Source organism: Homalodisca vitripennis, unplaced genomic scaffold, assembly GCF_021130785.1.
Source record: "Homalodisca vitripennis isolate AUS2020 unplaced genomic scaffold, UT_GWSS_2.1 ScUCBcl_267;HRSCAF=1843, whole genome shotgun sequence".
Taxonomy (NCBI): domain Eukaryota; kingdom Metazoa; phylum Arthropoda; class Insecta; order Hemiptera; family Cicadellidae; genus Homalodisca; species Homalodisca vitripennis.
In genome coordinates, this window is record NW_025776392.1 from 69,515 (window position 1) to 87,786 (window position 18,272).

An 18,272-nucleotide genomic window follows, 5' to 3' on the forward strand; every position below is an offset into this window, starting at 1 on the left:
ACCTGGGGGATGTTGATTCACGAACGATAGTCTCTGTAAAAGTCACAGCCACTCCGGCTGACATATGAAAATCTGATGACACAGAATGTGCTAATGCAATTGATGAATTATTCTTGACTTCTTCGAAAACTTCCCTCATGTCGGCTTCCACAACAGAAATTCCGCCCTCTATGGGTAATAAAGATGGACAAGGGTTGTTCAGCGTAGAGTGAGTGTTATTTAGATTATTATTTTTGTTGATGATTTTTACTATCATTTCAGCTACTCTTGATTTACCCCTCTTGTTCATATGTAATCCATGATTTGTATAAAGATGGCGAGGTAGATGGTGGAGTGGTAGCACAGGACAATTTCTGTTAGCAGCAATACTTTCAATTTCTCTATTAATTATAGAAATTTTCAAATCTAAATTAGGCTGGTCATGCCTCATTGGTAATGTGGCTAGGATCAGATTCAAATCATTGGACTTATTGATCAATTCTTGAACCTCATTCAGGAAACGTTTTATACCCATGGTTTCCATATTGTTTGTTCCAGCTATGATAAGGACACTGTCATCTTTAGTAAAGTTCTTGCTTAAGGCTGTAATGTCTTCCACCACCCCACTAAACTTTGCTCCAGGCCGAACACATGAAAATACGTTCATTGAAGATCTTTGCTGAACCAGTGAACTTAAATTTTTTCCATGACTATCAGCCATGATGAGAAGTTGTTTCTTGATTGAAGCAGCTGATGTTGATACAGATTTGGGTGTATGAGTTTCTATATATTTTTGTTTGACATTTTTACAGGATTTTTTATTTAAGAAGTGCGATGTCTGGGTGGGTTTATTATTTAAAATGACTATTTCATTCTCAATTAAATCATCTTCAACATCATCTTCTATTTCTAGAATTTTAAAACGGTTATTGCTTGTCAGAGTATGGTTTTTTGTGGGAGGTGACATGTGTTTTGTTTCTTTATTCAAGAATTTAATTTTGACCTCTTTGAACTCAGAGTCCTGCAAGGGAGGAAAACAGTGGAGACATTTTTTATTTATGGCTGATTCATTTTGCATGCAGAATCATATCTACATAGCAGTTTTGCTGCTTGATTTGATGATTGCAAAACAAATGTTTTCACCTCATTGGTTATCATCACCGTCATAGGGCTAATCATTCAGATTCATCTTCTCAAGTCTGCCAAATAAGTCAAAAAGTATTTTGAAAAGTAAGAAAAAAGTAAACACCAATACATAAGTTGTAATAAAACTTATATGTTTGCTGCACTTAAAAATACTTTCCACCATGGGAAGAGGAAAGACTTCAGCTAATCTAATCTAGAAGCCCATTCTCATACTCAAGTAATCTCTTCATTTAAAACAGATTGTGTCTCATCATGGTATTTTAGTTTTTAGGATTTATAGCCTTCTCAAAATTACTATGCATAAATTTCCAATAATTAATTAATTTTTAATTTATTATGTTATTTTTGTTATGAAAAAATTTCTTATCACCACTTTATCAATGAACACATCTAGAAATATCAACAGACAAACAGAAATATGTAACGTTTTTAACTCCTTAGTTCTTTTTGTACTTTAAACTGTGTTGTTTTACTGAATATTTTGTTCTTAAAAAAAAAAAATATTTTTAGAGTTTAGATATTTACTTGTTTATGCAAAAAAATTACTTTTAGTGTCTTTAAATTTGTATTGTCTATTATACGTCACTAAGTCATTTTCTCTATCTGTGTTTGTGTCATCATCATGTAAACAAAGCCAATAGTCAATTTGTGTGTCAGCTATTGCCTTGTTACAATGAATGCTAGAACTACTTGTGCGAACCATAAAATACTCCAGGATAGTTGACATACAACAACACGTGGTAGCTGTCTGTACTGTGCGACTACAGCGAACTCACCATGGTGCAAACACTCATTACAGAGGACCAAGGAAGTGCTGACATCTAGTAGAAAACACCAGAACTACTTGCGCGACTTGGTTGTCATAGAAATCCTTCTTGCACAATATTAGGGCAGAGAACAGAATAGTAGCACACTTTTATACAATCGCTATGAACTTAATATTACTTCAAAAATCGTGAAGGGTTTAAATTCACATGCATAACAACACACTAGATGCAAGGTAATCAATTTTATTTTGACATGTTACAACACATATTATTTTATACACAATTAATTTACAATAATTTTAAAACATAGATAAAATTTCATAGTTTAGTGTTTAAAAACAAAATTTATTTATCACGTCTATTTACATTTATTTGGAGAATTTAATAAATCCACAAGTAATGTTTTTAACAGAAAACATAATAATGTGGATAATTTAGAAACTAATTGATTAATATTTGATGAATTAATCTTCATGTTATGTCACCCCATTGGTATACTATGATGAGAGTGAACTGCAGGTAATGACAGTACCACAATGACGGAACAGTCTAACCATGAAACTTTGGCTATGTAGTTGTTTTAAATAAAAAAATCAATGGATAATTTAGTAACTAATTGATTAATATTTGATGAATTAATCTACATGTTATGTCACCCCATTGGTATACTATGATGAGAGTGAACCGCAGGTAATAACAGTACCACAATGACGAAACAGTCTAACCATGAAACTTTGGCTATGTAGTTGTTTTAAATAAAAAAATCAATGGATAATTTAGTAACTAATTGATTAATATTTGATGAATTAATCTACATGTTATGTCACCCCATTGGTATACTATGATAAGAGTGAACCGCAGGTAATAACAGTACCACAATGACGAAACAGTCTCACCATGAAACTTTGGCTATGTAGTTGTTTTAAATAAAAAAAAATCAATGGATAATTTAGTAACTAATTGATTAATATTTGATGAATTAATCTACATGTTATGTCACCCCATTGGTATACTATGATGAGAGTGAACCGCAGGTAATAACAGTACCACAATGACGAAACAGTCTCACCATGAAACATTGGCAGAGTGGGTATATCCAGACCCTTTAGAGGAGAATTTAACGGAGCACCAGGTGCCACTCTGAAATAATCTAGCCTTCCCCAGACCTCTGCCTGGGTCGACATGTTAGAACCCTAACTGCTCATGGAAGCAGAAGAAAGAACAAACCAAACTGAATTGCCCTTAAACACTTGAAGTTGAGAAACAACAGAACCAGTACTATCAGTACAGGTTCAGGATCTAAGTGGATCGAGTCTCATTGAACACTGGAGGTTCCGGCGAGATCTTGTGATGCTTACACAAGATCTAAGATAGATATGGACTATGCAGAGAGGCGGGAGCTTTTGAGAAGTCTATATCTTAATACTCTCCAGACTTTCTTGCTGAGGCGACTCAGAAGCTGGGTGGGCTGAAGGTCAAGAAACCTAGTCACAGCATGGCTCAGTGAAGAGTGTCCATTATAATCAGGCTGCAGGAGTGGGGTAAAGAATGGGACCCAGCCAAATGGTGAAAGGGTAAAAGAAAATACAGAAGGAGACAGACAGAACCCCAAGCACTGAAGTACGCGGCTTGGTTTTGCCCTTGAATGAGGCACTGAGAAAGAAGGCTACGGTGAGGCTCAAGTTCTTGCAGTGGACAAGAAAAAAGGCAAAGAACTCACAAAAATGGCAATTGAAATCGAAGGCTTTCCAGAGGCGAAGCAGAGAGAAGTCATCGAAGATACACTCATGGATGTACTCCGACCAATTGACAATGGGTGGATTCTTTACAGGTGGTTATCTTGAAAAAGGGGCACTGGTTATCTCTTGCATCAATAATGCTGCCAAAACATAGCTGGAGTCATTGATGGGAAGTTCTGACCAATTGGTGAAAAGGTTAAGCTTATTACTGGACTGAGAGAGGACTTTATAAAGACTATGAGTTCAATTATTTATGTATCAGTTTTGGATTTGTCTTCAGTTTTCATCATATCGTACAAAATCTCTTTCAAAGTACTCTTCAATAGTGTACAAGAGATTTTGTAGTAGCCACTTCTTTACTTCACTCTTGAAACTATTTACTTTTCACTTAATGAGATCTTATGGTAAGTGGTTTGACAGCTTTATTCCCATGTATGTGGGCTTCCTTTCAAACAGAGCTAGCCTGTGTACATGAAGCTGAAAGTTTGCTGCACCTCGAGTGTTGTAGTGATGGATGCTGGAGCCTCTGGTTAGTCTGTTCTCATGAACATATGTTACTGCCTCCTGAATATACAGAGCTACAACCATTATTAAGGACATGCAACAGCTCTCTCTTGGTTGCAAGCCAATAAGTGCCTTCACTGCCCTCTTCTGGATCACTAAGATGTGATGTAAGTTGCCTGTTGAAGATTTTCCGACACTAAGAGAACATAGTAGAGATGAGTTTCAATCAGTCCTAAGTATGCTTTTTTAGTAACATTTTTTTTAGTCTTGTTATAAGATACATCCCAGTATTCAGTTTTCTACATAGATTCTCAATATGCGGTGTCCAGCTTAGGTCTTTATTATCACTCCCAAGTATTTTTGGTTCTGTTGCCACCTTAACACTAGGTAAGTGAGCTGTTTGTTCCTTTATACTGCCCATTATGATTTGCTGAGTCTTAGCTTCATCAACTACCAGGTTGTTATATTGGCAATACTGAACAGCAATGTTCATCGCAATGTATGATTGGATCTTTAGTTGTTCTAGAGATTTTTCACACAGAAGCAAGACTGTATTAATTGGTATACATTAAGGTTGTAGCAAATTCTTCCAGATACTTAGGGAGATCGTAAAAAAAGGTGTGAAAAGTACAGTCGCTAGGACAGATCCTTGTGGAACACCCCTTAGAATTTTTTGGACTTTATTTTGTTGAGTATGTTTAATTTCAACCATCTGCTCTCTATTCGTCAAGTAGATCCTAAACCATTGCGTTGTCTTGCATGCCCAAGGAGGGTAGTTTTCAAGAGTGGTTCAAAGTCAAGAGTGCAAAGGCTTTGCTTTGCCTTCTATTTGGTCATTGATGTATTCCATGAAGCTAATCAGAGTCATCATCAAACTCAGTTTTGCTTAATAGAAATGAAGCTCCATACAAACTTTAAAGTCATAAATCAGTTAATTTTTTATATATCTAGCGGACAGACAGAAATTAAAATTTTTTCCTGTCCTTTGATAGGGTTTTCTAACGCTCGGTCAATTAAATAAGTGAAAAAAATCCGCTGGAAACAGTGTTCACTCCCTAGATCTGCCACTGTTATTATTTTGTTGTTGGTTTATTTTGCTTTAAGAAAGAATAAATTAATATACTCCATCAAGTCTTGTATTGTTAGAGATTTTTTCTTTTACTGAAATATGTTTTGAAATTAAGGCGTTGGTGTGAATTAAAAATTCAAAATAATACAAAGTGTAAAATATGCCATCTTCACGTATGTGCTGTTTTGATAAGCACATCAATTAATTTCCAATTACTTTGCAAAGTAAAATATTTTCTATTTGTTGTGAAACCAAGTACAGTTAGATGTTAAAAAATTTTACAATTTCCTTATAACAATGATTTGAAAGTTTTAAACTAAAATGTAATCTAAAAACACTCTCAGTGATTAAATAAGGTATCTGGTAAACTGAGAGGTAAACGCAGATCTCAAATGGAGTGTAAACAGATGACTTGCCATAGATCTTGAATGGAGTGTAAACAGATGACTTGCAGAGTGTTCACATGAAGCCTCATTTATAGATTTATGATGATGACAGCTGACCTTGAGTTTGGACAAAGAGAGAAAACCCTACTAGGGCCTTGGAGAATGGTCAGTTGTAGACAAATTTGTATTTGGACTGTAATAGAATATATGTTTTAAAACGACTGTAATATGTTTTTAAAACGTATTATAATTGATTATTTGAAAATTACAACTAATTATACTAATACGTAAATGTAAAAGTTTAGAGGTTTGTATTTTTGTTCTTTCATCATGCAAAAACTATTGCTCCAATTGAGTTGAAATTTTGTATAAACTTAGTTTAAGACATAAGAGATCACACCTCCTTCTTGGATGTAAGAGATCATGTAAAGCTAATTGGTCATGCTTACTTTTTTATTATTTGCTATTTTCCTTTAGTAGGAAATCTTCTCAAAAACAACCTGCGATTAGTTTAACAAACTGCGTCTCAGAATATACAACTTTAATTATCTACAAATAAAACAGTGTTAATAAAAAACATATTACAAGTAATGTATAATTTGTTGTAAAATTTAGATAACACAGGAAATCGTGCATTCATGCATAAGCAAATTGTGTTGTGTGTTTTTTTTAAGCATATAAATAAAAGAATTGTATTTTAAAATGTGTTTTTTTAATTGTATGTGTCTAATTAGAGAAAAATGTACAAAACGGAACTTGTATTTATTATAAGTGAGTTATTATGATAGTATTCTTAAATGTAAATGTTAGTTTCAGAAAATATTGCTGAATTGGGTGCAGGGGACAGCAAAATTGTATTTATTTAAAAAATAAAGTGAGTAAAAGATTTACAAATTTCAAAGTCTTGTGTAGAAATATACGGGAAGACAAAATATGAGTTTCCAAGCTAGAGTTATTGTTGATCATAATATTACTACGGAATATTGAAGATTGTGTGGCATATTAAACACTAGAATAACATATAAGCTATACAGTATATTATCATTTCAATGTTATTGTCTTGCCAAATGACATTCAAACATCCCATTTAAATGCATGGAGATGTAAAACATAGAGATCAAACTGACACATTTGTTTATATAAGCATTATACATTTTGGAAGTATAGTATCATTTCTTATTTCAATCCAATAATTTTATTCTGCTCAGCGTTTGATTTGATAAGAAAATTAAAGAATCTATTCTAAATACACTAATAAATGCAGATTTAATTGGTATACTTGATAGTACTGTGCTGCAAAAGCAAAGGCAAGATTTACTACATAACGTCACAATTATTATTCAAACTTGTAATACATTGGTAATATAATTTAAACTCTGTCATAAAGCCAAACTAAATAAATAAAATGTGTATGTGTACATGCAGATACTCAAAAATAGTTTCCTTTTCTTTAACATTGTGGAACGACATATTAACAGCTGCATATAGAAATATGACATTTTAGCTGGCCACAAATATTTACTTGACAAACTTCTTTCTAAAATTCTTTATTCGTGCTGAAATGATTAAATACAAAATAATGTATTGAGCATGTTAAGGGGACAAGTTCATACAGTATTTATCTAGGCACTAATATCTTACGTACGATAATTGAAATTTTTAAGTGGTTATAAATTATACTTTCTGTAAACCCCAGTATATTTAAATGTACCTTTAAAAATGTTAAATAGGTATAAAATCCAAAAGATGAATATAATTCAGTTGCTGCAAACTTTTTACGCATCATATTTCCAAGTTTATACACAAAATTGAGAGCCCATTCATTTTTTATTGTTTGTGCTGTGTTATAATGGAAAATTGGACAATATTGCATGTTATTTAACTACGTATTAAGCCAATTGAGACAATGTTTGAACTTTACAGAATATTTTGAAAAATGTCATTTAAGAATAATAAAACATTAACACACGTCACAAACTAATTCCGTTGCTTTTATTTTGTATTTCATGTAACCATGCATTTAGTATTAAAGGATCTACTTGGTAGGAATTGATCTTTATTCAGTTTTGGTAAAAAAGAAGAAAATCATAATAAAAAAATGTCATTGCCAACAAATATATTTAGTTTTTCAAAACATTTTGTATTTTGAACATTTTGGTTCCTATGTGTAAAATTTGTTATTTTTCAGTAAACCCATAAAGTATAACAAGGAAGTTTTTGACCATAAACAAAGATCTAGCCAGTACTCAAATTTTTAATTGTTTCAATTACTTTTTAAGTAAATGATTATTATTATTGAAATAATTCCATATTACTGATATGTACTAATGCTGAAAGATCGTTCTCAACCCAGATATGGATCAAGAACTTTTTAAGGAACAAAATGAGGTTTTACTTTCTGTCTACTTTGGGAAAATATCATCTATCTTGACCCCCCCCCCCAAAATTGTTTTCCTGGCTACCTTATTGGCCACAAATACTATATAATATTTTTATATAAATTTTACCTAGTAAAAATGCTTATAAGGTGTATTTGTCTTACTCAACTTGTTAGAATTTAATACTGCAAGTAGGTGAAAAATAAAATAAGCTACATCAGTTATAACTAAAATCATAACAATTAGAGTAAAAGCTGTAATTCTGATAATTTTTATTGCTAATTCATGTGTAACTGAGGTTTTAAACGTCAGCTAAACAAATGGGTTCCTGAAATTTAAACTTACATATGGACTGACAGCAAATTATCATAACTGGATGTCCTTGAGAGTGGATGTGGAGAGAGAGAGAGAGAGAGAGAGATAGAGAGGGTTTAATGATGCCGTCTGCTGGACCTGTGAATTATCCACTCATAGCCAGCTTCTGTTAGTAGAAGTGCGCAGTAAAATATTGTTCAGTGTGTTATCAGCTGATTCTTTTTAGGTAATTTAATTTTACTGCAACTATTTTATCTATACATTAACTTTGTAAACAATCAGGAAAATAATTAATTTTGAAACAGTCTACTGTAGTAAACAGTTTTTTACTTGTTTGATATGTTCCAGCTATTGAAATGTTATAATGTAAAGAAAGTAAATTATTGTGTTAAATAATTTTCATGAAAACAATAAAATTAATAATGCAGTATCATTTAAATAATATTAAATTTATTGATGGTTTGTATAATAATTAGGAGAAAACCTTTTTTAAATAAATTTACTAAACAATATTATAACCTTGGTTTTGAAAATAGTTGTACTGTTGTTTATTATATATGTAAATTGTTTGATTTTGAAAGTAATATGTTTATACAATCTAGTTAAATAGCCATGTATTTTATACGTGTTTAACGTTTTTAGCTACAGTATTTAAAAAATATACAGAATTGAGTAAATAATTGAATTGAGGAAATACTCAACTGTATTTTATAGTTATTTAGACTCAGGGATTTATTTTATTAATTCATCAGGACTAAGCAACATTTGCTTTGTTTTAAGGGACAAGTATGATTTGGTTTGAACAAGAACAATAATTCATAAATTGTTGAGTGAGTAACTTTTACCATCCTTTATTTAAGGTTATAACCAAACATATGATAAAAAATGTATTTGGGAATGACAGAATAAAACAAAGAAAACTTGGTAATCTACTTGGTTTGTGAACCACAAGTATGCAGGAAGTAATAGATAACTGAATGTGATAATAGTGTTAACAAAGCTAAAACTGTTATTTTGGAATATTATTTTAAAACTTAAAGCTCTTATACGAATTATTTGTATGGATGTATAGTTTAAATTCATAATACTATCATCAGTTACTATGGGACTAGTTTGAACGGAATTCACATTATCAACAAATACACCACAATACTGAGTTAAAATATTACATCACAATTTAAATTTGTATTATTTAAAAGAATAAAGAACGGATAAGCTTTATTGTCATTAAATACATGAGGGCGCAATAGACATTCTCAGAAAAACAGTAAACACATGCTATACAACTAATGAAAACTATATTACAGTTAACAAAGTTATAAAACAGATACAATAATAAAAAAAACACAAAGTTTACAGTTAAAACATTAAGGTACTTGTGTCACAGGCTAAGAATTCATTGACTGAGTATAAAGGAGTTTTAAAAGCCAATTTATAAGAACAATTTTAAATTTACTGAGGCTTGTCCATACTCTACCAGGTAACTTATTGAAAAGTTAAACCTCCGTTACAGCAGTGGCTTTTTTAACTTCTCAAGTTTTAGTGGAATAAAATTTAACATATGTTACAATAATATTTGGTCCTTGTGTTAAAGTTATGGATATTGTGATGCATCTCATACCCATTTCGATTTTCGTCCACTTTGACAAAAAAATAATATATATATTCTCTTAGAGCAGTTTTAAAAGAAAACTACAATTATTTACTGTACAATATTTTGTTGTAATTGCAGCTTTCTCAAGTACATTGTATAAACGTACACCGAATGAAATAAAATACAAAAGAAGGAACACCTGATAACAAACTTTTTTTAAATCTCATTTAAGCCTCAGTGTCAGCTATGCCGGCTTGATGTGCTCTGGTTTTTACTTTAAAAGTACAAAGTAAATGATTGGACCTCCCTGGGATTTGAACCCGTGATCTTTCGGTTAGAGAACCGAGACTATAACCATTAGTCTACAGAGGACATAGCAATCTTTCTAAATGCAAATAACAATTTTCACACTCAAACAAGTTTTGATTAGTTGTTGATTTAAAAAAATAATAACATAATATAATTTTGAATTAAGGTATGATCAGATATAGATATATTATAGATCAGAATCTAAGGAAAAAAACAATAAGTTAGCGAATGTTAAGTCCATATGGTTGTATTGATTTTAATATAAGTTGGTGTGCTAATTCATTATTCCTTAGATTCAAATCATTTCAACAGCTATTTTCAATAGGTTTAATTTTGCTTATATCTTTGACTTTACAGCAATCCTCAAAGCTTTTGTTATGGTGAATAGCGTGTAAGGCTACTGGTTTTTTTGTCTTTGCGATTAATAGAAAAACGGTGTCCGGTCATTCTTACCCGCAAAGAATTTGAGGTTTGCCCAATGTAGTCCTTGGGACAAAACCTACAAGTTAGCTGGTAAATTGAATTGTTGGAGGTACCATCCAATTTACCAGCAATTGGATAAGTTTTCTTAGTGACTCTACTTTGGAATTGATCGGTCCTATCCATAATTTTACAAATACCACAATGTGGTTTATTACATGGTTCAGAGCCAAGTGTATATATACACAAGATTCTCTACCCTTCATATTCTTGATCAACCTGAAAGCTTGCTTTTACTATAGGGAAACTCTTTGTGGTCCATTACTATTGTACCGTACCACAGGATTATTCCATGTGACAGAAGTGAGTGAAAAATTGCAAAATATGATGTTAATAATGTATCTCTATTTACACATAAACTTAACCCATGAGTTAGTAACCCTAGATAACTTTGTACATAAACTACTTGTGTGAGTATCCCAACTAAGCCTGTCATCCAAATGAACCTCCAACTGAGTTACTTCTATTTGCCACAGCAGAGCTTAAAATAAAATAGTAGTGTCTGTTTTATTAGCGTTTATATTTAAATAATATGCAGTAAACCTATAAAAAGTGATCTTATAACATTACTCTGCACAATATCTAAGCTAATTAAATCTTTCCCAAAATTTAGTAATGTGGTATCATCTGCATATAAGACAGAATACAGGGTACAGTAAATGCAAAATAATTTACAGTTGTAACATACGAAAAAGGCCAAAGGATAGAGCCTTGAGGGCCAATTTGAACGGTTTTAAACTCTGATACATGAGAACCTTGAGCAACCATTTGCCTCTTATTATTTAGATAGGAGGTCATTAAGTTAAACTCTTTTCCTTGAATACCATAACAATGAAGATTTATTAAATGCAAATCATGAAATATACTGTCAAATGCTTTAGACAGGTAAATTAAAGTGGCAGATAATGTTTCCTTGTTTTCGATGCTTCTCAAGATTTTTTTAACAACCAATTTAACTGCAAAGCAAAAACTGCTCTTTTCAAAGACGTTTTCTCACAACAAAGTAATTGTGCAATTGCTCTTTTATACAACATTCAAAAACCTTACTAAATATAGGTACTATTGAAATCAGATGATAACTAGAATAGTATGATTTATCTCCTTTTTTTAAAAATTTTTAAAACTTTATCAACTTTAAGAATATTTCGAAAAAAACATCCAGATTAAGAATTGAGTTAAAAGAAACACTCCTTAGCTATTTTGGTGGAGGGTACTTTTTTACATCTTCACTTTATGATGAACTCGATTTAGAGACACATTGGAGCACATCAATTAAACATATCTGCTTCCGATGAAAAATGTTATTTCAATATTATTTACATTAGATGTGTATGTATTTAAAAATTAGATAGCAGAGTTATTACAATATTCACAACATTAATTACTCCGTGTGTGATTGTGGAATTAATAACAATATAATAAGTCTGTGTGGAAATTGACTTAACCCTCAATCTGTCTATGATATGAAACCATAGACTCTCCTACGGATTTCATTAACACTATCATCCGAGGTGTCTGTCGATTTACTTTTGCTTGTTTTCTTTGCTGTTGGAAAACTATTCTTCCATTAAAGCCCCAGCGAATCCGAGTTTCAACGGTAACCATGTTACAATTAGCTTTGTCCTGTAATAGATTGGATGGCTACTGCTTGTTTTCTTTTCCCATATCTGCTTCAAATGCAAGTAGCTGAGCCCTTCCTTTCTCCCTTTGCAATGTTTGTATTTCACCTTCAGCATCAAGTTTGCTAATTATGAATGCATCATTCAAAGCTTTCACTTTATTGTTGAGTTTTTTTAGTGATTGATATTGTAGCTTGAGCATATTTTCCAGTTATTGCTGAGACTTTTTTTATATTCATCCAAGGTATTCTGATTTAGCAAGATTAAGTTTACTGCCATAGTGAAGTAGATTCAGTTTATTCTTTGATATGAAGGTTCCAGATTTTTTAATTTACAATGTGTTATGAAAGGATTTCAGTTTTATTTTTGGATTCTTTTAATCTGTCTTCTAATTCTGAGTGAGATGAGCTATAATTAATTTTAAAATCATGAATTCCATTCTTTAGCATACAATAGACAATAGACAATAGACAGTTTCTTTATTCATGTACATAGAGTTACAGAATTGGCGTCAAGTAGGTAAAGGTAATAATTTGGGATATTAGTCAGCAATGTAGAAAACAGTGGATAAACCATTTTAAGCACTATGATTAATGGTTCCTCCAGTTTATAAATTCTTCAAGGGAGTAAAATGTCCTCTGTAGAAACCATTCTTGGAGTTTCTTCTTGAAGCATTTCTGTCCACTGTTTATTTTCAGATGGTCTGGAAGAATATTGAAGAGTTTAGGTCCTGCATAGCTTGGCTTCCTCTCGTACAGAGCAAGACGATGAATTGGCAGAGCATAGTTCATGGCGTTCCGGGTGTTGTAATGGTGCATTTCTCCCAGCCTTGTAATGTTCTGTGAGACAGCATAGCAGATCACTTCAGTCACAAACAGAGATATCACAGTCAAGATTTTAAGATTTTGAAAAGCTTGCCGGCAAGTAACCTTTGGGTCTAGTCCTGCCAATGTTCTCACAGCTTTCTTTTGAAGTATTAGTACCCGTTGGAGATTCCCAATGGAAGAGTTTCCCCATACCACTAATCCATATCTTAGATGTGCTTCAAAGAGTGAGAAATACGCAGTTTTTGCTGTGTCCAGATTGCTCATTTTTGTTATTCTTTTTAATACATATAGGCTACTGCTGAGCTTTCTGCAGAGTTGGTCTACATGTGGAGTCCAGGTTAGATTGTTGTCAATGATGATTCCTAGGTAGTTAGCTTCATTTTTCAATTCAATATCTGGCAAGCCATGTATTACTGCACTTGCTCTTCCTAAGTTCAGTTGTTGGGTTTTGCGGTCATTTAATATAAGATTGTTTTGGTGACAGTATTGCTTTGCCATGTCCAGGGCTACAAAGGAAGATATTTCAAGTTCTGGTATTTGTTTCTCGGCCACCAGCAAGGCTGTGTCATCAGCATACATCATGACTTGGCAGAACTCTTGTAGATATTTTGGGAGGTCATTAGTTAACAGAATAAAAAGCATTGGTCCAAGAACTGAGCCTTGGGGAACACCTTTGTCAATTAAAAGTGGTGGTGATCTAGTTTTATAAATTGTATTGTTTAATGTATATGCTATCTCTACTGTTTGTGATCTGCCTTTAAGATAACTTGACATCCACTTTGCAGAAATCCCTCTTATCCCCATGTTCTTCATCTTTTCTAATATAAGATCATGCTCTAAGCAATCGAACGCCCTACTGAAATCCAGGAAAAATGCACTGATGGCAGTTCCTTCCTCCATTTCATTCAGCACAAGCTCAGTGAAATTTATTATGGCAGAAGTTGTTGATCTGCCTTTGAGGAATCCATGTTGCTGGCTTGTGATGATGTTGTTTACTGTCAGATGGTTCAAGAGTCTGACAAGGACAATTTTCTCAATTACTTTGGATATTGTTGATAGGAGGGATATGGGGCGGTAGTTATCGATTGAGGTGCTCGGATTCTTTTTGAGTTTAGGAAAGACTTTTGCTAGTTTTAATGCTTTGGGAAAAATTCCTTGGGTGAAAGATAGGTTTATGATGAATGTAAGTGGAGGTGCAATTTCTTCCTTACAGTGTTTTAGTAGTATGGAGGACACTTCATCAATTCCAGAGGACGGTTTGGATTTAAAAGAAGATATGGTGTTTGTTACTTCGATGACTGATACTGGTAGAAAAGTCAAGTCAGGAATATAGTCAGTTTCTAGCTCATTTAGTTGTGGCCTTTGTTGTATCTGGCCAGCAGCAGTAAGAGTTTTCTCCGCCACTGAGACAAAATGTTGATTGAAGTGTTGAGCAATTTCAAGCGGCTCCTCAATCAGTTCATTTTTGACTAATAGTTGAAGGTTGATGGAATCTTTTGTATTTTTACACCTTTCATAGTTGATCACCTCCCAAAGGGCTCTTTGTTTGTTTTCACAGTTTTGAATGTAGTTCGATGTGATTTCTTTTCGCTTTTCCTTCAGTTTTAAGTCATATTCCCTTTTTCTAGCAGCTGTTTCTGTTTTATTTTCTTCTGAACTATGAAGTAGCATTCTGTCCAGTGCTTGTAAGTAGTTGTGTTTTAGTGTTTGTGTATCCTCATCAATCACTACACCAAATTTTCTTTTTTTCTTTGACCTTAATTTTTTGGTAGGACATGCTGTATTCAAGGCTAAAATCAAAGTATTATTAAAGCTGTCATAGGCCTGATCAACTTCTATTTTGTTGTAAACGTCACACCAGGTTACGTTTGACAGTATAATTTTTAGTTGATTGAGATTTTCCTGATTATACTGTCGACGTGTTGAGGATGGGAGTCTCAAGTTCTGGGGTTGGACGTTGATTGTGCTGATTTGCGCTTTGTGATCCGACAGTCCTGTAGTGATGACATCTACGTTGATGTCTTTAGAGTTTCAGTTAGAGCATACCATGTCAATAGATGTGGCTGATGTTGAGGTGACTCTAGTTGGCGGTAGCTCTAGTCTTTCGATGTTATGACTGCTCAACATATTTTCTAGTTTGTTTCTGTTTTGGTTTGGTGTCAGCATGTCTATATTTATGTCTCCCATGATGATGGTAGGGCATTTCCATGTAGGTATTTTGTCTAAGGTACTTGAGATTATATTCAGGGCATCTTCAAGGTTCGAACTTGGAGGTCTGTAGACGCCAAGAAGGTATACAGTTTTCTGCTTCACTTTAATATTGACTGCATATTGTTCACAAATCAGTTCTTCAGAGGTTGTGTCTTTCTGCGGATGTTTCAGTTTTGCTTTTTTCCTGTGTGTTGTCTCTAAAAAATTGTGTTTTTTGTTATGATCTGCCATGATGTTATAGTTTACAGCCATATGTTCTTTATAAAATGCTATATTACTGCTAAAGAAGTCATCTAGAGTTTGGTCCTCTGCTAATGTTTTTGAGTTTAGAGGTGGTTTGCAGTTTAGAGCAGATGAAGTCTTCAGACAGTCAGTTAGTCTGCTAGTTTTAAAAGTGGAGTTGGGGTTTAGGTGGTGAACATCTGCCTCCACTACAATGATGTTGAAGTCCTCGTCATCACTTGGAGTGAAATCCAAACCGTTAACCTGGGATCCTGTTGCCTGTAGGGTTGTCATTTGGCTGGATACTTCTGTCAATGTTGGTGTAGACAGTTTTTTAGTTGGGGTTTGACTGGTTCCCCCCGTTAATCCTGTTTCCAGTAGAGTTGTCAATTGGCTGGATACCTCTGTCAATGTTGGTGTGGACAGTTTTTTAGTTGGGGTTTGACTGGTTCCCTCCGTTAATCCTGTTGCCTGTAGAGTTGTCAAGAGGCTAGGTTCAGTTGCCTGTAGGGTTGTCAATTGGCTGGATACCTCTGTCAATGTTGTTCTAGACAGTTTTTTAGTTGGGGTTTGACTGGTTCCCCCCGTTAATCCTGTTTCCAGGAGAGTTGTCAATTGGCTGGATACCTCTGTCAATGTTGTTGTAGACAGTTTTTTAGTTGGGGTTTGACTGGTTCCCCCCGTTAATCCTGTTTCCAGGAGAGTTGTCAATTGGCTGGATACCTCTGTCAATGTTGGTGTAGACAGTTTTTTAGTTGGGGTTTGACTGGTTCCCTCCGTTAATCCTGTTGCCTGTAGAGTTGTCGAGAAGCTAGGTTCAGATGCCTGTAGGGTTGTCAGTTGGCTGGATACCTCTGTCAGTGTTGTTGGCAGTTTTTTAGTCGGAGGTGGATTTGTTCCCCCAATTAACCCTGTTTCCTGTAAAGTAGTAGTTGATGGTCTACTTTTTGCCACCTGCAGGGAGATGCTGAAAACATTGCCTTTTCCATTAAAAGCTCTTGATTTTCTGAGACTTGTGTTTGTCTGGCCCTGTGACTTCGGTTTTTCTTTATTTTGTTTACAGTAGTCAAGACTAGAGGCTGTTTTTTCTTTGTCACGTTGTTTGGAGTTATTGTCAAGTTGAGCAGCAATATCCCTAATCTTAAGATCTGCTTCATCTTGCCTCTGTCTTAGCTTAGCTAGTTCCAGGAGAAATGATGAGTTTGAGATAGTAGTCAAGGTTTCACTGTATGTTTGGGTCTCTGTTGATTTATACGATTTTGGGTTTTGCAGTTTGTTGGCACTTTCATGTGAACAATTTTCTTCATTATTCATCTTCAAAATTGATTTTTCAAGATTGGTTATCTTTTGTGAATATTGTGTGAGCAGTTGGTTTTGAGTGTAATCATGGTCTTCAAATAAATTTTGTAGTTCTGATTGGTTTTGTTTACTTTTTTCCAATTCTAATAGTGTGTCATGCAGTTTTTCTTGGAGAGTTTCAATTTGTTCTACATATTTTTCCTCAGCTGCTAGAAGATCCTCCATTTTGGCTTCCATGCTAGCCAAGGTAATCTCTAGTTTGGAGTTACACTCATGTTTGCTTTGGATATCTTGCCGAAGTTTGTTATTTTCATGTAATAGTGCATTCCCAGCCTCTGCAGCCAAAGTAAGTGAAGTCTCTAGGTCAGCTTCATCTAGCGTTTTTTGTTCCTGTAATTTTGACTTCACCTCCTCAAGCTCTGAGGTCAAATGGTTGTTATTCATCAATAAATAAGAGTTGTCTTTAGCCAAGGAGTTTTCAGAAACTTTAACTGTTTTACAGTCAATACAAATCCAGGATTCAACATCTGACTTGCACATCTTTATAAGTTTTTTATCAGATACACCTATACATCCTGCATGGTACCACAATTTGCAGTGACCTGTGCATTGTATTCCTGAAAATTTGACCCCAATACTACATACACCACAAGGATACTTAGTTGGTGGCATTTTATACAGTAGAAAAATATATTTATATTGGATTTTCAAACATTGTCAGATTGGCATTAATTTATTCCAAATGAATGAAGCAATTGAATTGAGTGAGGCAAATTTTGTTGTTCATTGCATGGTAAGAACAGTCAGTGTAGAGCTGTTAGTCAGTAGGCAGTTGTTTATGCGGGGATAGTTGAGGTAGGCTCTGTAGGTATGTGAGCCACTAGTGCAGTGTCAGCGATTGTGTCTGTCTGTCTGTCTGCCAGCTGTGCTACTCTGGTAATGGTGTAGCTCAGGTGTCGAGTGTTGCAATAATACAATATGAAACAGTTCTCTTGACTTGAATGAGAAGTTATGATTTTTATCTTTTACAGAGTTCTTGATAAGTAATTGTTATTATATACTTATGGAACAGACTTACAGTTGTTAGTTGCAAATGATGTGAGTATAGTTGTGAATATTTGTTGGTTAAAACACCACTAATACTACACTTTTTAAGAGGTCACTTTCACTTAAATGTTACTTGTCGGCCATCTTGGGTTTTTTTTTTTTTATATGTTTATTTATAAGGAGACTACCAGCTTCAGCAGTAAGAGTTAAGAGTCTCTAAATCTTGCTCTTCATTCGTTGACAGCTTTATAATTTTTTCTTTTAGAGTATTTTCTTTGATTTTTTAAGGCAAATGTTGTTGGTCATGTAGCAGTTTTTTGTGCTTCTACCAGAGCACTTTGAAAGGCAGGAATTTAAATTTTGTCATTAGAAGTTTCAAAT

The 18,272-nt window shown here is 33.7% G+C and overlaps 1 protein-coding gene across 2 annotated transcripts in view; it reads left to right on the forward strand.

The window, feature by feature from the left end:
• Window positions 1–8,421: 8,421 nt before the first annotated feature.
• LOC124370530 (probable cytochrome P450 6d5) overlaps window positions 8,422–18,272 on the forward strand; it is a 67,687-nt gene continuing 57,836 nt past the window's right edge. Inside the window, exon 1 of one of the 2 annotated variants that reach the window (XM_046828819.1) lies at window positions 8,422–8,509. The gene's annotated coding sequence lies outside the window, so the exon portion shown is untranslated. The remainder of the gene's footprint in view (window positions 8,510–18,272) is intronic. The other variant, XM_046828821.1, reaches the window with a different exon arrangement.